The sequence below is a fragment of the Vulpes lagopus genome, chromosome 9 (genome assembly GCF_018345385.1).
Source record: "Vulpes lagopus strain Blue_001 chromosome 9, ASM1834538v1, whole genome shotgun sequence".
NCBI lineage: Eukaryota > Metazoa > Chordata > Mammalia > Carnivora > Canidae > Vulpes > Vulpes lagopus.
The window spans coordinates 77,952,832-77,960,112 of record NC_054832.1 but is presented as its reverse complement, the minus strand read 5'-3'; the positions used below and the strand labels follow the sequence as shown (position 1 = coordinate 77,960,112).

General features: G+C 48.0%; 1 protein-coding gene across 4 annotated transcripts in view; it reads left to right on the top strand.

Moving 5' to 3' along the window:
* The first annotated feature begins 3,342 nt into the window (after positions 1 to 3,342).
* Positions 3,343 to 7,281, top strand: part of SNTG1 (syntrophin gamma 1) — a 791,929-nt gene continuing 787,990 nt past the window's right edge. For 3 of the 4 annotated variants that reach the window (XM_041768507.1, XM_041768509.1, XM_041768511.1), the window contains exon 1: positions 3,792 to 4,848. The gene's annotated coding sequence lies outside the window, so the exon portion shown is untranslated. Of the gene's footprint in view, positions 3,661 to 3,791; positions 4,849 to 7,281 lie in introns of those variants that run through there. The other variant, XM_041768508.1, reaches the window with a different exon arrangement.

Here is a 7,281-nt window from a genome sequence, read left to right as displayed (position 1 = left end):
ATAAATATAACACAGAAATAGTGAGAAAAATATGTTAGTAAAAACCAGAACACCCAAGTTATCTATCCAGTCTTGAAATTAAGGCATAGAAATAGTGATCAAGGGATACTCCATCAATAATATTATGTATTTTTAATAGAAATATACAAAGGTATTAAGATTTTACATACAGGACTTTTTGGGTATATGACAATTCAATCAGATTCACATGAATTTTATTATCACCATTTTACATATGATGTCAAGGTAGCTCAAAATAGGAGGCTTATGTAAATTATACAGAAGGTCAGAGTTTCATATATAATGATCATTACTCTAGATCATATTGCATGGAGATTTTGCTTTGCATTTCAAACTCTCCCCTTCAAAGGACCTCAAATTATTTTCAAAATGTTCCACAAGCTAATGTTGTCCAAGATTCCTATACTATGAGGGATGGGCTGGGTGGGGATTGTATTCTAATTTTAGAAACAGAGAAATTGAATGATCTGGTAACCATTCTAAAGTATTAAATTTTCTTGTGAGTGTAATGCTTCATATACTGTATGGTTCTGATGTTTCATATTCATATTTTACTATTTTACATTTTTTGAATTAAAAAAAATAAAGATTTTATTTATTAGCAAGACAAGAGGAGCAGGGGGAGGTGCAGAGAGAGAGAGAGAGAGAGAGAGAGGAAGAAGCAGAGTCCCTGAGGATCAGGGATCCCCAAGAGGGGGCTAAATCCCAGGACCCTGGGATCATGACCTGAGGGGAAGGCAAACCCTTAACCTACTGAGCCACCCAGGAGCCCCTAGGTTTACATTTAAAAATAATAACTTAAAATAATAAAATTTAACATTAATTTAAAAAAAAATCTGCTCCAAGTGTGACATTTCTTAAAACATTTATTGGATTGATCTCCAGCATATCTGCACCTCGGTGTTCGTCATACTTTATTTATCTGTAGCATCAGACGTTAGACTGCATTTAGTTTTCATCATTTTAATTTCTATCACTGGTCACACAACTTGATGAAGAAAAATATGGAGTGGATTTTGGTTCTTTAAAAAAAAAGACATCAAACTAACATAATCTTACTGGGACTGACAGTTCAAATTAATCAAATGCTTTTTTTTCTCTCTCTCTCTCTCTTCTCTCTCTCTCTTCCTGGCAAAGAGAGAGGGAGGAGGAGAGAGACAGAGAGACAGAGAGACAGAGAGACTCTGCATTACCGTCAACCAATGCTTAGAGAATCTGTCCCTCTAGGTCTCAATAATCAAGTGCATATGTTTTTAATTAGTAGCATCTTTGTACTTTGGGACTCATTTAAATGCTCTTATTTGGGGTGTTCAATTTCTGCAATTATTCTTGCTTTTACAAGTCTGGAGAAGATAATTCAGACAATTGAATCAACTGGAATAAGCGCAGAATTAAATACTGCGGGGAGATGCCTCCTCACTGACGGGGAGGGCGGCACCTGAGGAGTCAGCTCTCAAGCGACAGAGCTGATTTTCGTCTTATGACAAAAAAACGGCACTTTCTGAAACTTCCTTGTACGGATGGCACATACTCGTTTGTGCAAAGGAAGCGGGTGTTCCTCTACATTCGTGTAAGGAAAAGGAACATTTCATCTACCAGGATCCTCAGAAATCCACCTACTTTCACACGGATGTAAAGCAAAGCACACCCTTCCCAGTTAGCCTCCAGGAGCAAACACTGGGGGGGGGGGGGGGGTGAGTGAGACCGAAGTGCTTCACGGGGCACCGCTGCACACGCTCCACCTGTTCCCCGGCCCCTGGGAATAAGTTGGCCCTGGGCCTCCTGCCGCCGCGTCTCCTCCGGGCGCAGGTGCACACGGCGTCGGCCGCCTGCAGTCCCCGGCCCCGGCCACAGCCTCCTGCCGCGGGAGCCCGGCCCCGGCCCCGGCCTGAGCCCCAGCCCCAGCCCCAGCCCCAGCCCGAGCCCCAGCCCCAGCCCCAGCCCGAGCCCCAGCTTGAGCCCGGCCTGAGCCCCAGCCCCAGCTCCAGCCCCAGCCCCAGCTTGAGCCCGGCCCGAGCCCCAGCCTGAGCCCGAGCCCCAGCCCCGGCCCGAGCCCGAGCCCCAGCCCCAGCCCCAGCCCCAGCCCCAGCCCCATCCTCAGCCCCATCCCCAGCCCGAGCCCCAGCCCCAGCCCCGGCCCGAGCCCCAGCCCCAGCCCCAGCCCCAGCCTGAGCCCCAGCCTGAGCCCCAGCCCCAGCCCCGGCCCGAGCACGAGCCCCAGCCCCGGCCCGAGCCCCAGCCCCAGCCCCAGCCCCAGCCCGAGCCCCAGCCCCGGCCCCATCCTCAGCCCCATCCCCAGCCCGAGCCCCAGCCCGAGCCCGAGCCCCAGCCTCAGTCCCATCCCCATCCCCAGCCCCATCCCCAGCCCCATCCCCAGCCCCAGCCCGATCCCCATCCCCATCCCCATCCCCAGCCCCAGCCCCAGCCCCAGCCCCAGCCCCAGCCCCATCCCCAGCCCGAGTAGCCCCGGGGGAAGGACCGCCGCGCTGCGCAGCCCAACAGAGCAAGTCCAACAAAACCACGGACTCGTCGTGTGAATAAATGACCTGTCGGTCCGCTTTTCATTCCCAAGTGGTCCCGGATCAAACGCGTTTCGGCTCCCGAGGAACCAGTCGCGGTCCCCGCCGCTGGGGCCTCCCGCGCCCGCCGCCCGCCAGGGCCTAGCAGAGCGCGTGAGCTCCGCGGGCGAGGACCCGCGCACCCGGCGAGGACCGCTGCAGACCCACCAGCTGATCCGCAATGGAAGCGCAGGAGGAGGACGCGGCCTTAGTGACTTCCTGGGAGCTGCCAGAATCAGAGCAAAGGGGTTCAAGGAAGGGAGGCCAGGGACAGGCGACAGCCCCTCTCCCACCTCCCTGGAGAATCTAGTGTCCCCCCCCCCCCCAGTAATTCCTCTTTCCCTCATCTCCTCCCAAGTCTGCCAACAGCCTCCTGGCGCGCAAACCTCCACTGCACTGAGTCCAGAGCCTGAAGGGCTGGGCGCGCTGTGTGGCGCTACATTCTCCCTCTTCCAGGGAGAATCCCAATCCGTGCATGAGATTCTGACCAGTTTTCCAACAGCTTCGACCTTCCGTATTTCAGTGCCCCAGCCCACAGCTCGCATCTGCACCCGGTGCGCAGTGTGGGTGGCGAAGCCCCCGGTGGCCGCCCCGGGGACCACCCACGCAAGCCCTTCCCTGTGCTTGTCATCAGCCGGTTAACAGCGGGGAGAGCGGGCAGGGGCGGGGGCGCTGCACAGAGCGGGAGCGCAGGGCCTGCAAGGCCTGGGGAGACTGGACCACTGAGGCCCGGGGGCCGCGTGGGCGGGAGGGGGGATGCGCTGAGAACCGGGCAGCAGCCCGGCGGGGTGGGCATTGTTCCCGCCCGCGAAGGGCGGGGATGCTCGAGCCCGCCCGCTGACTTGGTGCCTTTCTCACCCTACACTTGGCGGAATCAGTCTGGTCCCGCTCCGCTGCGGGAGCCCGGGCCGGGGGCGGCTCTCGAGCCCTGCCCTGGGCGTGCAACCTCCCGCGGCTCCCGGCTCGCCACACTGTTCTCCAGGCTGCGGGAGGGAGCCCTGATGCTCGCGCCAACCGCGTCCGGCTGATCCTCCCAGCTGCTCTGCAACGACCCCGAGCCAAGTCAGCAGCGTTTTAAAAGGTAGCCAAGGCGAGATGCTCTCTCTTCCCTTTTTCCTTTTCTTCCCCGCCACCCCCCGCCCCGGTCTCTCTTTTATTTATTATTATTTATTTATTTCCAACTAACCTGTCGTTTCTTCTTGGAGGGTCCAAGAAGAACCCACGACCTCTCCACTGTGTCTAACCCAGGGATCTCAAACAGGGGCTTTTCAGAATTTAAGTGAGGTCGCCCTCATTGCTAATCAAGACTGTGGAGCCGTTCAAAATAACCCTTGACATTTTCTGTAATTAGAGACCAAAAGAAACTCTGGATTTTCCACGGTGCATCATCTATATTTATTCATATTCTCTCTCTTCCCCATTCCTTCCTCCCCCCCCCTTCCTCGTGCGCGTGTCTGCGCTCGCTGGTGCGCGCGTTTCCTTTTATTTCTACATTAGGAGACTCGTTCAGGGATGAACTGAACTGAAAAGTCAGGAGAGGCTCAGATCTGATGATCTCCATCGGATTCCTCCCTCTAATGTCAGATCATGCCCGGAGACGTTGCCGCCAAATAAGTATGAGAGCATTATTTCCGAAAAGCAGTTAGTTATATTCTGCCAGAATATAAAGCGCCAGAGGAAGGAAGGTGAGGCTGGAAGACAAGGAAGCCCTTTGCGTCCGCTGGTGGAGGAAGCGCGACTCTGGGGACGGGCCGGGTTCCAGTCCCTGAGCTTCAGCACCGGGGGGATGGACAGCGCCTCCGGCCTGGGCTGCTGCAGCCGGGACCCAGCCGAGCTGCGGTCGCCGCGGGCATCTGGGCTCCCTGCTCTTCGCAGCTAGAAGGAGGTGCCGCCTGACACCCCTGGCCCCCCCTTTCCTTGATAGACGAAAACCCTCTTTATCCACCTGCTATAACTACCATACAGGGCTCCGGGGAGTCCTCTTGTTCCACAGATTAAACTCTGAGCAACAACTTCAAGAATAATTCTCCTAGGGTGTTGGGAGGAATGCAAGCTGGAGAGTGGAGCTGAAGTTCTTAGAGGCTCCGAAAAGCCATGGGCTCTGCAGAAGGGGTTGAAACACTCGAAGGCCCACACTTCATGAAATAAACAGAATGCTCACCAGAGGGTTGCAACTATTTTGGAAATAGCTTTGTGGGAAGAGATTTCAGATCTACTCACATCCCCACGTTAGAGAAACTGAACGACTTCTAATTCCTTTACTTGGCTGGTAAGTGGTAACGCTATTACTTCTATTTATTTACGACCCTAATGACTTTTTAAATAAAGGTTTTAGCAGAAAGATTGCAGTGAGTCTCATCTTGCCTTGTGGATTAAGGAGTAAATAATTTTATTTTTGAATGATTGTTCCTGCAGCATGATCTTAGGAAACCTCTTGTCTCACAAAATAGGATATTTTACTTCTCTGAAGCCTCTTATGTGACAAGAATATTAAAAATAATGTGTATTACCTTATATGATTATAGTAAACTCTTGGTTGGGTATTTTACTTACGGATGATCTAATATCGTTTTTTGAATTTGTATGTGTCTTTTTTTTTTTTCAAAACTAGTATAATCTGGCTTTTTGTAAAAGGTTTTTTTTTTTCTTATACATGCACTTTAAAGTGATCTTGTCTGTGTTATGTAGTATACAAGACCCAAAGTTACAAGTAGAGATGGTTTAGCAACCTTTTTTACTGTATTTTATATGATTATAATTTGCCAAATCATGTATAAGAACAAACACATGCATACATACACGCTTGATCCTTCTCTCTTCCCCAGACCCTGAGTATACTTACACCTGTAGAATCTTACCTAAAGAAATACACACATGTTTACTTAGCACAGTCTTTCCAGCCTTTTAAATCTTAGGACTGCTTACTCAAACCAGATCTGCCAGAAGGGAGAAAATGAGAAGCTTTAGAGTCCCTTTTTAGGAGAGCTGGCTTTTGATATCATTCTGACTTCTTCGTTCTACAAGATGCATTTGTTAATGAAATCCAAAAAGCGATAGGCCAATAGGCCCTTGACAAACCATAAACTTTAAAGTTTAATTTAATTAAATCTGTCTTCTGTTGATTCTTACTTCTAGAGTCTTCCCCTGGAGCTTTCAAGTACAATCTTTCACAGTGAGTGACCTTGATAAGCATTCTGCTTTAATAAAAAGGGTTCACTGGGTAAAGGCAGTTACACAAATTTATAGCGTATGCCTGACATCTCACTAAGAGATTGATCAATTCCAATGAGAACATTCAATTCAGTGGAAAGTGTTGACTTGGAAGTATGGACTTCTACAGTCATGTAAATACTGGGGATGCTATATGCATGCCTAACACTGTGGAAATAGTTTGTCCCTTTAAAAAATTATAGTTCTTTAGGTTTCCCTTTTAATTTCATAGTTCATATATAACTGATATAAAATGCCTCTAATACATATCCATACCTACACTCCTCAGTTTCAACACAGAAATCAACTGAGGCAGTTAAGATGGTATTTATTGCTTTCCATTGGCTCAGAGTGGCAATAATCCTCTGAGGAAAAATCATTCTTAGCTGTCACTTACTGCCTACCATGAACCCGCCTGCTTGGGAGAAAGGGAGCAGAGGCATCTATGTCATTGAGCTCCTTGAGGGCTATTTTGTCCTATATAGGTCAGAAATGATAATCTGAGAAAGAGAAAATGTATCATTGGTGTGGATTCCTTCCCAAGAGACCTAAAATGTGCTTCTAACACAACCTGATTTTTTTTTTCCCAATCTGAGAGATGTGGAAGTGAAATTACTACGTGGAATGATTAATCATGTTTTAAGAGAATCACAACATATTGTTCGATTTTTATTGTGGTTTTCAATTAACTGACATAGAGACTCCCCTGGTTGGCAGAGCATAAAAAGAAAGCAGAGAATGTATTTCAGGAAGCAAGGCTGTTGGTTTGTGGCCGCAATACCTTCTTAGTGGTAGAGGGGGCAGGCTTGTCCTATATGTGGCTGAACTGCACAAAATAAAAGTTACCTTTGCCTAATTCCTCTGGAGATTTAGTCAAAGAAATAAATAACTCAAATTCACCCATCTAAGCTCAGGCAATGTGCATGGGAGCTTATATCAATCTGTATTCTTGGGGAAATGTCATTACAGTGAGATAGACTTTTGCAGACCAACTTAATGCCTACCTACATGCTAATATCTAACTGTCCTCTACTCAAAAAAAAAAAAAAAAAAAAAAGAGTTGGTGAGCTAATCAAACCTTCTTTTGTACAGAGTCACCTGTCTTTAAGCAGAAATCAATAGTTTATTTCAGGATATCCATATTTTATTAAAGTAAGCTGTTTTGATAGTTATTTTGGTCTGTAACAGAAAAAAGATGCATGCAGTTTGGCCAGTACCAGACAGAGTAATTCAACATCCTGTCTCCTTGGGGATAAAAGGGGGTTGGTAGGGATAAGTATTGTTGGCTGTTGCTTAGATTTAAGATTCAAAAGATAAAAGTGAAATAAGACTGCATAATCACAAAAATGTAAAGTGTATTTAGGACAGAAGATAATTCACAGTGAGCCCTGGAATCTGTTTAATTGCTTTCCTTCTTTTAATAAGAAATAGTTGAGAGTCAGACAAGGAGTTCTGCCCTCAATCTTTAAATTATGAATTACTCTAAAACTAT